The 12,500-nt window shown below is 34.8% G+C and overlaps 1 long non-coding RNA gene across 3 annotated transcripts in view; it reads left to right on the top strand.

Annotated features, from left to right (window-relative positions):
- Positions 1 to 12,500, top strand: part of LOC137640651 (uncharacterized) — a 160,495-nt gene that overhangs the window by 143,410 nt on the left and 4,585 nt on the right. The gene's annotated exons all lie outside the window — the stretch shown is intronic.

Raw genomic sequence — 12,500 nt, 5'->3', positions numbered from 1 at the left:
GTTTGTATGTATGTATGTATGTATATATATGTGTGTATATACATACATACATATATATATGTATATATATATATATACATATATATATATATATATATATATATATATATATATATATATATATATATATATAGCAAGACATTTGTTATTTATTAAATAGAGGAGATTATTCCATCATTCGTTTCTCTCATTTTTCTCTTCTGCATTCAAATGCATGATTATATGTACTTCGGTTTACGGCATATCGTGTCTCCTCATTGGCCAGACGTGTCTAACAAAATTTTACGTGAGTTGGGTAAAGATTTACTCAATTTCCTGTTCAGTCAAAGAAAGAAAATGAGAAAAATTGATTGTAAAATTGCACGAAAGAATCGCAATACTAGCTTTCGCCTTTCATTTGAGTCTGTGAACAGGAAACAACTTGCTTCTCCATCTCAAGTTTTGTGAACACACACACATATATACAGTATATATATATATATATATATATATGTGTGTGTGTGTGTGTGTATATATGGAGTATATATATATATATATATATATATATATATATATATATATATATATATATATATATATATATATATATCATAGACTCCTTTAAGGAAGGACTGGAACGTCCCCTGCTCGGGGTTTTTAATTTGAGTCTGAAAAATTAACTTGAGTCTGGACTAAAATGACTTCTAGAAGGGCTAGAAACACGTTCTCTGGATATAAATGGGGGTTTTTGAGGATGGTGAGTTCAATAGTAACATTTTCAACACCACCTGGGGTCATCTTCAAGGTCTAAAGGTCATTTATCAAGGTCAAATTTGTGAATTTTGGTAATTTTTGCTCGTTTTTTGTGTGTAACTCATAAATAGTGAGAGGTAGCTGATTATAATATGAGGCAAGTCTGCAGAGTTGTCCGAATTTGATATATATTGTCATATATCGTCCTTCAAGAAAGGACTGGAACGTCCCCTGATCGGGGTTTTTAACTTGAGTCTGAAGGATTAACTTGAGTCCTGGACAAAAATGACTTCTAAGAAGAGCTAGAAACACGTTTTCTGAGTTCAATAGTGACATTTTCAACACCACCTGGGGTCATCTTCAAGGTCTAAAGGTCATTTATCAAGGTCAAATTTGTGAATTTTGGTCATTTTTGCTCGTTTTTTGTGTGTAACTCATAAATAGTGAGAGGTAGCTGATTATAATATGAGGCAAGTCTGCAGAGTTGTCCGAATTTGATATATATTGTCATATATCGTCCTTCAAGAAAGGACTGGAACGTCCCCTGATCGGGGTTTTTAACTTGAGTCTGAAGGATTAACTTGAGTCCTGGACAAAAATGACTTCTAAGAAGGGCTAGAAACACGTTCTCTGAGTCAAAATGGGGGTTTTTGAGGACGGTGAGTTCAATAGTGACATTTTCAACACCACCTGGGGCCATCTTCATCATCTTCAAGGTCAAAAGGTTATATTTCAAGGTCAAAATAGTGAATTTGGTCATTTTTACTCGTTTTTGTGTATAACTCATAGATGGTGAGGGATGGCTGATTATAATAAGAGGCAAGTCTGTAGTTCTGTCCAAATTTAATATATATTGTCAAATATTGTATTACTCAAACATTCCAAACAAGCCCTAAAACAATGAAACACTAAAATAAGAAATAAAGAACGGTATTTCTCATCACAACAAAACTCAAAGACATTAACATTTGATTAGGTGAACATCGCTAGATGGAGAGCTTTTCTTGCCTCCTGAGGCATCTCACAGCCTTTTCTTTGTCACTTACATTGAGAACCTGAGCTTTCAATAGAATGTTGGCTAAAGTCGTACATGCTGCATTATTAGTAGCTAAAGGTGCATCTACAAAAGATAACAATTCAGCAAAATGAAAGCGGCAATGCATTTTAGTCATGGCATGCAAATTATAGGCATTATGTACAAAAAAGATAGTTGAAATAGTTGGCACCCTCAGTCCACCTCTATTCAAATGATCTAAGAACTCAGATGACACCTCGTTACCATCTTCATCATCCATGATATCCTCCATACTAGTGCAATTACAATATTTATGAACAAGGTATCCAGCCAAATATACAACTTTATGCTTAAGGTTATCAGCAGACCTCAAGAGCTCCCGAGTGTCTTGTGTACTCATAGGTGTTTACCTGTTCAGTTATGGATCTAATCTGGGACCATTTTGAGAGGAAGCTGTTCTTTTGCAAAGGAAAAAGTCGTTTAGGCACCTCAATGCCATCTTTCTCAACTCTATTCAAGAATAGGAATCCAAAAGGTGAGTTGACTTGTTGTAGATGAAAGAACTGCTTGACAGTTTGTCCAGTAGCGTCAGTTCTTGATAGGTAGAGATCTTTCTGGTCTTTTATGACGTTAAAACCAGGAAAATAGGAGCTAATTTTGGCGCGAAATTGGTCGAAATCTCGGATTTTGTCTGCAGCCTCAGCAGCTGCATGCACCTTTTTAGCTCTTGATTGTGATGTAGAAGATGATGTTGGGCGTGGGGCTGAGGTAACCTGCTTCAAAGCTGATTTTGGTATTCCAGGAAATATTGATGGAGGTTGTTTGACACCCATTCACAATTGAAATGCGTCTCACAAATATATATCTCCTTCAAGCGTCTCAAGCTTTCTTTCTCATTCGGCATTGCCAATATCCATCTCTCCCTCTCCTCAGGATCTTTTGGGAAGGATATGACTTTTACATAAGGTGTCCCATCATAGTTCCCTTTACAACCAAAGCAGCTACAGTGACGTGGCATATTGTGAGATCACCAGCTGGACCGTTTCTATAACAAAAACAGAAACAAAACACATTAGTCAGTGAGATTTGAACAGAAAATGGGATTTGCATAGAAAACGAGATAAAAACAGGAAAAGTCGTGGGAGCAAAATGATCTTAAAATTTGAAAATACATAACATATGTCAATTTAAAAAAAAAATCAGGCATGAAGTCTCTCAGACTCAAGTTAAAAACCCCGAGGTCCTGACGTTCCAGTCCTTCCTTAAAGGAGTCTATGATATATATACACACACACACACACATATATATATATATATATATATATATATATATATATATATATATATATATATATGTATATATACAGTATATACACTGTATATAATATGAATATATATATATATATATATATATATATATATATATATATATATATGTATATATATATATATATATATATATATATATATATATATATGTGTGTGTGTGTGTGTATTTATACAGTATATATATGTTTATATATATATATATATATATATATATATATATATATATATATATGTGTGTGTATATATATATATATATATATATATATATATATATATATATACACATACATATGTGTGTGCACATGTTTGCGTACATTTGTATGTGCTTCTTTGTGCTTCTTCAAATGTGTGCGCGTCTGCTGAGAACGTGGAAGCAAAAGTGAGTATTTGAGTAGGTCAAGAGAGCAATGCAATTAATAACTAGACATGAACACTGAACGTGGCCTGACCTTGTACATTCGACCAATGTCATTCCCGTTCAGTATTTCATATCAGATGCTGATGACGTCGATTTTTTCGGTCAGCAATTCGTCAACTGGGAAACATAGGCAAACATTCGAATAAATAGTAAAAGACAAAATGATAGGAATGATAAAAGGCTTAGCGGTAGTTCGTCCTTAAAAAAAATGTTAGATGTTTAACGCTGGAAATATGGAAACTGATAACAAAATATTCCGGTTGCTCTTTTGGTATTCGATAATGACAGATAATAGTAAATAGAGAGTTGGTGCGAAATTTTTTTATGATTTTTTGAAAGCTATTTATAGGATATATGAGTAGAAGACAGGACAAAAATGATTTGGAGTTGATTTTAACTGTAGGCTTTAAATGTATGAAATTATTCTATTGTTGAAGTTATGTTACAAAATATTTTTGAGATTTATGAGAGAGAGAGAGAGAGAGAGAGAGAGAGAGAGAGAGAGAGAGAGAGAGAGAGAGAGAGAGAGAGAGAGAGAGAGAGAGAGAGAGAGAGAGAGAGGTGGGGGACGTTTTCAGACAGTTCAGACCTAACTTTTGATTGATGTCTTCTTCCCGAATTTCTTCAGGGAAACCTCCTGCATGCAACGTCAAATTGTATCCGCAAATGTATAATTCACACTTGTTCTTATTTCAACTTTGGAAGACTCCATTTGATAAAGTAATTGTCATTTCATTTACCTCTCCTCTCTGTTAGTACCTTACAGACACTTTGCCACATAGGTAACTAAGTGATTTCATTCAATAAGATAACGAGCTTATATACAAACAGTTGAGGGCAACAATGGCACAAAAATTCAAGCAACGTGTAACATGCAATGGCAAGCTTATACTGTATTTTCTATTATCAATGCGGTACAGAGCCATAAAGAAAAGCAATAGCATTACAGTGTATGAGCGTGTATGAAACACGTGCGGCACAACCTCCAACAGATGTACCTAATTATTCTCTCCCTTAAAGGTTTAAAGACTACTCATGATTGGCAGAGGCAAAGGATAGTGACATTGTCCTATCAAGCAGGACAGTGCCCTAGAGACTGACCATATATACATGTGATTAGCCCCCAAGATCCCTCTCCACTTAGGCTAGGACCAAGAAAGGCCAGGCAATGGCTACTGATAACTCAGTAGATAGACCTATATGCTCCCCAAAACCTGCCATTCTTAGCTCACATGGATGGTGAGGTTGTAGATACCAAATAAACTAACGAGTATGAGCGGGACTCGAACCCCAATCTGGCGTTCACCATTCAGGGAAGTTACCACATCGTCCAACACAACCCTTCACAGCAAATGAGCGTCGACGTTGAAAATTTGTAAGCCTACGAGTATTTCCAACCGGATATGTGATAAATAACTACAGCTCTGACATGTTAACCTCTGTTTCTTATATTCGGGGTCAAATGTTCCATGTAAAATTGGTTCTCTCGTGGGTGTCGGCTTGATGTTTGATGGTTTATTCAAGGACCCTCTCTGCACCAGGATCCTGACCCAACTTTAGTACCCCAATATGGTCCAGTTTTCGTGATTTTCTTTTTTCTTGTGCTTGTGAAATAACGGTTAAATATTTTATTTCTTTTTCTGATGGGTAAATTTGATTAATCGAAATTTGGGACTTAGTTTTACCAAAGTTAAGGAAACAGTCTTTTATTATTATTATTATTATTATTATTATTATTATTATTATTATTATTATTATTATTATTATTATTATTATTATTATTATTATTATTATTATTTTAAGGAAGAAGATTAACCTGCCGAAAGAATCGGATTTGAGTTTTACCGAGTTTGCCCGAATTTTTTTTTTTGATGGATGAAATATATTATTCAGTATATTAAATCTAAGCGATAAAAGAGTAATTTGGAAATTTTATCAATTAAGCCTATGCTTCCTGAAAATATTAAAATCGTTAAAACAGAAACTCTCAGAATCCGATAAAATGTTAGATCGGTTTTTGAGCAAAATATAAAATTCTTCGTCATCTAAAAACTGCTTTTACAAAAAAACATGTGTTTTGCTTAAAATCGTGTAACACTCGCTACATTTCAGAATTATTTCATGAGGTGTATTATTATTATTATTATTATTATTATTATTATTATTATTATTATTATTATTATTACTTGCTAAGCTACAACCTTAGTTGGAAAAGCACATTATGAAACCATGGGTCAATCTTGTGTGACCAGTACGTAATCCTGTTAAAGCTATTTAATTTTTTTTTTTTTTTTTTTTTTTTTTTTTTTTGTCTTTCTAGTTTGATGATTCCCATTTAAAAACAGTTGATTTTTCTTGCATTAATTAATTTTCAGAGTCATTATTCCACATAGTTTGTCCCTTTCTTACTATAAAATGCTTTATGATTGTTACACGATCCTTAACGTGGAGTTTATTGTCATGTTTTGACTTAGTAACGGCATTGCTTTTCATGCCCCGAGAATGGGAGACTACTCTTTGTCGTCTCCGCATTGGTCACACTCAGATGACACACGAGTTTCTGCTGGCTGGCCAACACCAACCATATTGCGACGACTCTTTGATACCCTTGACAGTGAGGCATTTGTTGCCTGAATGCCCACTTATAGCACAGAAAGAAATAGATATTTGTTTGAGGCTCGGGGTGAGGATGGCAGGTTCATCCTTGCCAAGATCCTTGGACATGATGTGTTGTACAATGCTAGTGGCATTTTTGAATTTATATCAGAAGCAGGTCTTCTTAACGCTATTTAACTTTTATAACATATTCACTTTTCTGGTTTTAATTGAATATTCTTTTAATCTTTATTTATAATAAATGATGTCGGTGTCAGTGACCTTCGATGTCAGGATGCCATAGAACTTCAAATCATTCATTAATTACCAACAATTCTAACATGAGTCAGAATCCAGCGTAGTTCAATTCTCTCGACAATAGAATATGGTAAGAACTCTTTAATTTCTAATACCAGGTGGTTCTTATGTGTATAACCTTTTAGGGCCTCCATTACACATCTTGAATCGGAATAAATTACAAACTTGAGATTTATGTTGTCTTCAGTTGTTTTAACAATAACAATAGCTAATAAAAAACGCTGATAGTTCAGATTTAGGTACTGACCTAGTGGTAAAGAAGCATGAAAAATAAGCCACAGACCACTGACTGAAGAGGAAGCAAGAGATTTGAGTTTAAAAAAAAATCCAAGGCTAGGGGGGAAAGAGACGAAATTATTTGACGGACCCATAGAATTAAGTGCTAACCAGTCTTGGCATTTAGGTGTTTTATCACTTTCGAAAAATTACCATACCTATTGCGGTGTCAGGTTACGGTCATTTCAGATGTCAGGTGTTTTTTTTTTTCTTTTAGGTCTTCCAATAGTTACCTTTAGTTTCTTAATATTGATTTGCGCTTATCTTGAATAATTTTTAAGTCAATTAGTAGATCTTTGAAATGCAAGACGAGGTCTGTTCTAAAAGAAAATAGAAGAATAATCAAAGATGGCAAGTTACATTCAAGAAAATACCTAACAATCGTAACAAGGAATTCGTTGATTACGAAGAAAATTACTGTGTAATCGATCTTATCATGAAAAAGTAACAACTATCATAAGCAAAACTCCAAATATTGATGGACATAGATTTTAAAGACAAAAAATAAATTCATGCCCAAAAGTTAATACTCTATGAATAGGGAATAGAAACTTGTTATATTATTTTCCAGATACAGCCAATTTTAGTCAGATGATCATGCTAAAACTGTTTGACATAATACTAATGAACATAAGGCCAGTAGAAAATTAGTTGAGATTGATTTAACAACACCAGTTAATAGAAGAGAATAAAATATATAACCTATATGTAAGATTAATTGTACTAGTTCAAATTCCCAATTTTTATACGTTATGGCGAGTAGTGATAATGTACCAAGGTTAGGCATTACGAGTATAAACACTAATTAATAGAATATAAGGAAAGGAGTAGCGAATTTTATAATTGCTTGATTAGGGGATTAGGTGAAAGAATAGTGTATCGGGGAAAAGAATGAAATAAGAAAGAATCGAATCTTCATGAAAAGAGAAGGTAAGATATTACGTTGTGAAAAGCATAACTTTAGAAATTAGATAATTAGGGAAATATCTTTAGACAATAATTCATCAAACCTAACCAAATGCCAACGCTGGTACAAAGGATCAACCAGAATAAATACATCCGCTGTATATCCTACTATTTTTTCCCCATTCATGGTACCCTTCTTCGTGCTTGGTGTTCAACTTTTTCTAACTTTTACTTCCTAGTGTAACTCCTGGGATCTTCCCCAGTTGCAATTGTGCGCTGAATGATCTGAGAGGCACCAACGTCGGGCTACATAACTCATTTTTCATAAATCAGATCGAAATAAACCAGAATGAATTGTAGAGGCAGACTAATATTGGAAAAGTTACGATTAGATACTCCTTGAATTTCCCATTGACAGTTCCTAGTTTAAAAATAATCATAATGATCAAGATTATTAAAGACTTATCGTTATATCACTTTTATATCAATGAAGTAAGAATTGTAGTAACCACATCAGTTTTTATTTTTTTGTAGTCATATAATCTGTTGAATTAATGTTATTATTGATTTCAATTGAATGAGAGAGAGAGAGAGAGAGAGAGAGAGAGAGAGAGAGAGAGAGAGAGAGAGAGAGAGAGAGAGAGAGAGAGAGAGAGAGGAATGAAAGCTATGTCCTTTTCTTGGATGATTTCGACAATAGAAGGCTAGATGATTGGTACTTCTTTTGTTCACTCGCCACCTCCTCCTCCACCCTCCCTGTGGCTCCCATATCCGGGCTTCAGCCGAGAAAGACTAGAATGCAGAAAGTAAACAATGCACACTATTACTCTTAGCTGGCAAAGTGCATAGGGCTAAGGACAGAGATCGAAATGTGGCCTTCTGACATGAAACTTAACTTTCAATTTGTTGACACGAGACTTCACCTCAATGCCAGTTAAAAGATTACAATAATTTGCTTTGCAATACTTGTTGTATTTGAGTTATATCATGTTTTTTTTTTTTTTGCGGGGGGGGGGGAGAGGAAGGTGGATGGTATACCGGTTGAATATTATAGCATGAATGAATTTAGAATTCATTTGCATTTGATTTAAGCCAATAGAAAATACATTACCATCTGGGTATGACCGTATTTATTTTATCCCCAGCTGAGTCAACTTCAGGTGTATAATCCTATTTTAACAGTAAATGGGTGTCTTATGTTCAATCCAGGAACATAGATGGTGGACTATTCTTGAATTTGCACTCTTTGGTGCAGACTTAACCATTCCTCCTTTACTTAAATTCACTGTCCAAAGGAAAAGACAACTCTTTTCGTTGACGTCTTTGATATTAAGCAGAGTAATGAAAAATTCTGTTTTCCTGACTTCTGTTTTCCTGAGGCTAAACTAACTAGTATAGCTTTTCTGCCCCCGGAAATCAAAACACCCTTGATAGACCTGAATGAATGTAGGAATATATCTGGTGTTCCTCAGGGTAGTGTTCTCGGGACAATTCTCTTGATATTATATATTGTCGCAAGGTACCTGTTAGGTACTAGTAGGGAGGCGAGGTGAATGTAAGTAACTTTGCTCAACAAGATAACGACCTTTTTTACAAACAGTTGAAAGTAACAATGGCACAAAAATTTGAACAATGTGTAACATGCAATGGCAAGCTTAAACAGGCTTTTCTATTATCAGTGCGGGAGAGAGCAAGAGATAAAAAAAAAATAGCATTACAGTGTATGAGCGTGTACGAAACACATGTGGTACATGGCTCCTCCCTAAAAAAAGCCTTATGTATGAAATAGGGCGCCATGCCCTAGAGAGGCGAACTGTAGCGGGGCATCTTTCCGGATATACGCAGGTTTAAGTGATCAGTGGAGACCCAGTCTTCTTTGCCACAAATGTTAATTAGGAAAGCCTTTGGTTTGGATAATGAGGAATGGGCCTGTGTAAGGCGGCTTGAGCGAGGTGCGGCATATATGGGTGGTGGGTGGCTTTGTCGCTGCTCCAGCATGTCACAGGGCGGACATCTGTGTCCTAACGCATTCACGTCGGCTTCGATCAGTGTTGAATAGTTGTCCTCTTCGTCAGGAGTGGAGGTGTTGAAGGAGGTTTTGAAGGTGGGAAAATGGCTGTCCATAAGGGAGTCGACTTTGGTCATCAGGTCCTTCATGGGCAAGGTATCAACATCAGGGATGGCGACGTGTACCTGTTTGGGTAGCTGTCGTACTCAAAGGATACAAAATAGGTTCACTTCCTGAGGAGATCCATCTGCAGCAGGTTGCAGGAAAGTGATACTGGTCATTTCCCTGAGGGCTATGGAGAGAGCTATAAGGGCGTCTAGCTATTGTAAGTACTGCTCTAGGAGGTACTTTTTAAGGGCATCGTACACTATTGGGTCGTAAAGCCAATCGTAGATTTCTTGGAAAGTGTCCTTGGGGATTGCCACGAGGACATTGTCTGCTGTAATGGTTGAACAAATGACACCCTTGATGCGAGATTGAACTTTGGCTTGCTGAAACCAGAACACTTCTTTGCTGGAGAAAAGATGGTGTGGAGCTGATCCTCCAGCGATCACCAACGTTGCAAGGTAGCTGTTAGGTACTAATGAAAAGGCGAGGTGAATGTAAGTGACTTCATTCAGCAAGATAACGAGATTAGATACAAACAGTTGAGGGCAACAATGGCACAAAAATTCAACCAATGTGAAACATGCAACGGCAAGCTTCAACTGGTTTTTCGATTATCAGTGCGGAAGAGAGTGAGAGATAAATAAAAATAGCATTTCAGTGTATGAGCGTGTATGAAACGCATGGGGTACAATACATATATGTGGTTTCGCCTATAAAACAAGCTCGTTGAATATGCTGATGATGCTACTATTTTTGCAGCCATTCCATTTCTTAAATGTATATCCGGGGTTTCTGAATCCCTTAATAGAGATCTAGCTAAAATTAGTGCATGGTGAAAATCATGGGCCATGAACTTGAACCCTAATAGAACTCAAAATATGATTGGAAGTAGGTCAAGAACTGTTGCTCTTCAGCATCCAGATTTCTGCATGATAATGTTTCTTTAACTGTATACAACTACTTTAGGTGAAATTCTTGATTGCAAATTTACTTTTGAGTAACATATTCAGTCTGTTTCTTCTTCAATTACTAAAAAATAATATCATGGAGAGTCTTTTAAGATTTTTGGTTATCAATCTCCTGGGGAAATGTTTAATTCTTTCATTCTATCGAGATTACTGCATTGATAATGTTTCTTCAACTGTATACAACTACTTTAGGTGTGATTCTTGATCGCAAATTTACTTTTGAGGAAACATTCGTTCTGTTTTTTCTTCAATTACTAAAAAATTTCATTCATTAAGAGTTAAGATTTTTGGTTACCAATCTCTCCTGGGGAAATGTTTAATTATTTCATTTTATCTTGTTTCAAATATCGTTCTCCTGTCTAGTCTTCAGCTGCTGACTCTAATCTTAATTTGTTGGGCAAAAACTTACTGTCTACTGATTTTTTTATTCTTAATCTGGATATTAATCTCTGGCATCGTCTTTTAGTTAGTTCTTTATGTACGTTACATAAGATTTTTCATAATTCTGACCATCCTTTGCATTTAGATCCCTGACTGTACCATTTTGTATGTACCATATTACTAGGTATGGAGTTTATTCTAACAGTCTTGCCTTTTCTATCATAAGGCTCAACACAACACAGTATCCTAGAAGTTTTATTTTTGCTATGAGCAGGTTGTTTTATGATCTTCCTAATCAGTCATTAGAATTACTGGAACTTTTAAAGTTCCAGCTTGCAGCACTAATTTTATGTTGAACCGGTTGATATGTCTCTCCTTATAGTTTATATATAACATATTTTTTAACGTTATTATCCTGCTGATCTCAAGATATTTTATACTTTTTACTAATTACTTCTCATATACAGTTTATTTATATTTTTACTCATTACTCCTCATAAATATAGTTTATATGTTTCCTTATTTCCTTTCCTCACTATGGCTTATAGCAATCTGCTTCTCCAACTACGGTCGTATCATTGCTATAGATAATAATAATAATAATAATAATAATAATAATAATAATAATAATAATAATAATAATAATAATGTCCTCGAGTTACTCATCATACTCAAAAGTCGTTTCCCCGTTTCATGCAAAATTACGCTGCAACTTAGACATCTTTATAGCATTTATTAATTTAGTACGAACTTTGTAGCCTCAGTTTTTCGTTTTTGACGTGTTTTCTTCTTCAGCTCTTACGTCCACTTCCTTCGGAGATTCCTAAAGGCATCCTGGGATTCAGTGAATTATAGATTATAGTATAATGGGAACACTAAATGAAAAATGAAAGTGACGTCTTAGGATGCGGAAATATGATCTCAGAATTGATACCGATCGTTTAACACTACTTAAGCCACCAATAGTAATTAATTGTATTTCTATTAGTATTCTAACCGAAATTGAACGTATAAAAAAAGAACGAAGGCTTCACGTCTGTAACTATTAAAGCCTTGATTTTTCATTTAGAAGATCTGATTTGCTCTGTTTTGTAATGTGTCTCGGTTTATTTATCTGGAATTTCTCTTTGATCTCGCGCTTATGGGAGTCTTATCTTATGTAAGAGTGATTTTCCTATTTCTCTGCGTATCTTGAAAAATATCCCTAATCTGAATGAGCGAATGGAAATATGCTATTTCTTACTCATCAAACATTTATTCATTTATTTCAAAATTAGGTTATTGATTTTCCAGAGTGCTGATATAAATTCATTGGTTTTTTTTTCTAGAGTAAGTTTGCCGTTAAATTTTTTATTTTATTTTTTTTTTCAAAAAATTTACAATGTTGTTCATTTAAATTTGTAAGCTGGTGACTTCAACAATACAGCTGATCATCTTATCATTATT

The sequence above is a fragment of the Palaemon carinicauda genome, chromosome 5 (genome assembly GCF_036898095.1).
Source record: "Palaemon carinicauda isolate YSFRI2023 chromosome 5, ASM3689809v2, whole genome shotgun sequence".
NCBI classification, from domain to species: domain Eukaryota; kingdom Metazoa; phylum Arthropoda; class Malacostraca; order Decapoda; family Palaemonidae; genus Palaemon; species Palaemon carinicauda.
The sequence above is the reverse complement of the archived record's forward strand: the minus strand, read 5'-3'. Positions and strand labels throughout refer to the sequence as shown.